Here is a 3553-nt window from a genome sequence, read left to right as displayed (position 1 = left end):
TTATACATTTTGCACTTTTTTTTTTAGGCAGGTAGATTTGAACCCTGTCCATGATCTGCTGGGTTTGGGCTCATCGCATTGCCTGGTCTGCAGGGGTTGAGTCACTCTTTTCCACTGAGTGAGGATGGCCTGGTGGGCTCCAGCCCGCTTTCCTGGCCCCCTAAGACGGTACTGGTACAGTGTGCACGTTCAAAGAGCACGTTCATTCCCAGCCTGGGATCAGTCAGCAGCATCCTTGGGATGTTAGGTTAAACTCCCACCAGCTCTGCTATTTCATCCATGTAACAGAGTCCACCTGGATGGTGTGTATCTGACTGGTGACATACCTGAAAATGAATTTAGGTCGAACATGTGCAGAACACAAAGTGGCGTGTTACAGATCCTAGATATTTAAGCAACCACAAAATCAAGTAAATCTACTTTGTTACCTTTGAGCCATGACTGGCGGCTTGCACTGTATATCTTTTAGCATAACAACTACAGAAGGAAGCTTTATGCAGCCTGTTAAAGAACACAACAGTTTTCTTTAGTTTACTTTAGTAATAATGAAAACCTGTAAATGCCTGAGTTAAGAGAAGTATTTTAAATTAAACTGTGACCTTTGAAGACACGTGGTGCCCACCTGGCCTGCAACTCGGAGATGGGCATAATAGCTCCCATTGGCTGCACTAGACCAATGATAGGCAGCGTGGGGCGTTAGAGCTCAGGAGGAAACACAGATTTGTACAGAGATGCTTTGTTGTTAGACACTGAGACCACCTGTGAAGCCAGGAATGGAAAGGAAAACCAGCAACCTGTAGCAGACACCTGAAAGACACAGGTCCATGTCAGTCAAAAGTCATTTTTACTGTTCTCTATGAGGGTGAAGAAAAGTGGGTAATTCCAGACCTACCATCAAACTCCACACTGGAACCTTGAAATCTGCGGATGTTGGGTTTCACCTGGACTGTTCCAGAGAGGATGTGATTGGGAAGCTCATCATTTAATGTTGGATATTGGCTGAAATGGAAAGTTAAATGTTGCCCTTGTGATATGATGAAAACAATTTATTTACTGGCTTTACAGTCATGCAATCATGAGGCCAAGTTGTTTGACCAAAATATCTGATAGGAAGAAATGCAGTAAAGTCATAAAAATAGTAATAAAGACTTTCTCAACACAAGATTCAAGGGAGTCTGCCTACTGTATTACAAATATAAAGTACAGTTGTAGATATTAACACAATACCTGTGCTTTGGCTTTAGATTGTACAGAGCGTGATCAATTATTTTGTTTAGCCGTCTCTCTCCCAGACTACAGAAAAAAACAAAAGGAAGAGTTTTCCTTAGAGTTTTCCATGTTAAAATACAAGTCAGTGGGAATCCCATTATCCCCAAGTCTGTTCAGAATCCAGGCTCCCCTTCAAGTGCTCAGGTAAACCTAGGATGAAATTAATCATTGTCAGCCATTGCTCTGATTCTTGGTATATTTTTTTAAAATGTAATTCTCATCATATTGATAGCGTCTGAACCACTAATAGGTAAATTATGCATTTATAACCTGTATGTTTTGGTGGTATGGGTTCAGGTCCAAAAATGTCAGAATTGAATTTAATTGAATGAATTTTGTGGTAAATTATTATTATTTCAAAGAAAATTTTAAATGAGGAATCAATTCATCTCAGTCCAGCCTGCTTGGTGACTCTACTCAGTTCCACTGCTACGTCTGCTCTAGAGTTTCCATTTACAATCACTATGACCTTTTTATTCCTCCACTCCTCAAGAATCTTGTAGTCTCTGCTGGTGAAATACTTCCTCTGGAAACTTTCAATGCCTGAAGAAAATAAGACACAATCTCCCTTTCTGTTTCCAGGACAGACATAGTGTCACGGCTACGGCAGCAGTCGTGTCATGTGTGGAAGAAAAGGACCCAAAATGCAGACACTGGCTTGATGCGAGTGAGCATTTTATTTACATTGAGTGATGTACAAACAGAAACGAGGGTGGTAAGGACAGCACTAAGACAACGACCTAAACTGGGGAAAACTTATAAACCCAGAACACTCAATATAGAGGGAGAAGGATGGGTTGAGGGCAGAGAGAAGCGGAGAAACACCAACTAACGCAGGTGAACCGACATCGAGCACAGGTAAACACACATTATAAATACACACAGAGGGGAATGGGGAATGGCAAAACAGGAGGGAGGCACAGCTGATCCTAATTGACATGATGAGACAAGAGATACGGACCTATAAAGTAAAACAGGAAATATACGCAGACAGCGAACAGGAGAAACACATGGGCAGGGATGACTTGACACTAAAGAGAGGAAGCACAAAACCAAAGTCTAAGTAGGAAAACATTAACAGAATCCATAACCAGAGCACAAGACAATAGTTATTAATACAAAAGCCCTGAGTCGAGAGACTCAGGCCCATGACACATGGTTAAAGAATGTCAAACATTGGTTATTAAATGTCATTATTTCCTCTTTCTATTGTTACAGCAAAACTCTATAAAGCTACATAAAATCTGCATGTAGTTTATTGATAGCCTGCAGACAAGGTTTACCTGGAAAGTTATGAAGAGGCATGTTGGGTTAGCAGTGATGTCCAATACAGATCATCAAATGTGCTTCTCTTTCTTGCCATCCGTGTTCTCTGTTTCAACAGCACTCGCCTGAATGAGAAAAATCTGATTTCTGTTTCACCTGCAAGACTTTGGTCTGGACAACAGAAAGTCAGAAGCAGGTTGTTGATAACAGTGCATGTATGCCCCATTTATATATATCAGTACTAAAAAATGCATTTTTCTTTTGAAAACTAGGTGATACGTTAAGTTGTGCCAACTGAATACAGAAGAGTGGACTATGACAGAAAAGTAGATACTGGCCCTGTCTGGCGCTGGATTATCCTGCAGAGAAAGCCATGAATAGAGAAAAACAGATCTCATCTGTCAAAGCAAAACAAAGTCTGATCTGTATGTTGTCTAACCCACCTTAAACCTCCACAGACCACCAATGTCATTGCTGCTTTCAAAGCAGACAGGCCCCAGCCCCTCATCCAGACAGCACTTAATAGAGGCCAGACCTGAAGCTCCTCCTCCACAATTGCTACACAATGTCATTCTTCAGCTCAGTGGAGAGTGAGTCAGATCAGTCCAAAATATTTTTAAACTAAAATAGGAAATTGCATCCATGGAGCTGTATACAACAGGAGATTAGCCCCTATTTCTTTTCATATAAGATATTTACCACTGCCAAACTTAAGGCTTGTTTTGGCCATAGTTGTAGTCCACTCTGACTTTAGATTTGATGATCCCAGGTAATTTAATGTCGCAAGGCAACATTCTTCCACAAAATGCTCTTGGGAGTATTGTGACTCAAAAATGCATATAACCATTGCATTTCCTTTACTAATGATCTGCATTGTTAAATAATTTTGTTTGGTTGTGGAGACATGCATCAAAAGAAATTTAGTCAGGTGATAAGATCAACTCAAAATAACTCAAAAGGCAGCTTTATTGCTGAACACCAGAAATATAAAACTAACTAGCTAACTAACTAAACTGAG

At 40.5% G+C, this 3553-nt stretch overlaps 1 pseudogene; it reads right to left on the bottom strand.

Annotated features, from left to right (window-relative positions):
* On the bottom strand, positions 1–2574 carry LOC134635414 (flavin-containing monooxygenase 5-like; annotated as a pseudogene).
* Between the last annotated feature and the right edge of the window lie 979 nt (positions 2575–3553).

Source organism: Pelmatolapia mariae, linkage group LG10_11, assembly GCF_036321145.2.
Source record: "Pelmatolapia mariae isolate MD_Pm_ZW linkage group LG10_11, Pm_UMD_F_2, whole genome shotgun sequence".
NCBI lineage: Eukaryota > Metazoa > Chordata > Actinopteri > Cichliformes > Cichlidae > Pelmatolapia > Pelmatolapia mariae.
The sequence above is the reverse complement of the archived record's forward strand: the minus strand, read 5'-3'. Positions and strand labels throughout refer to the sequence as shown.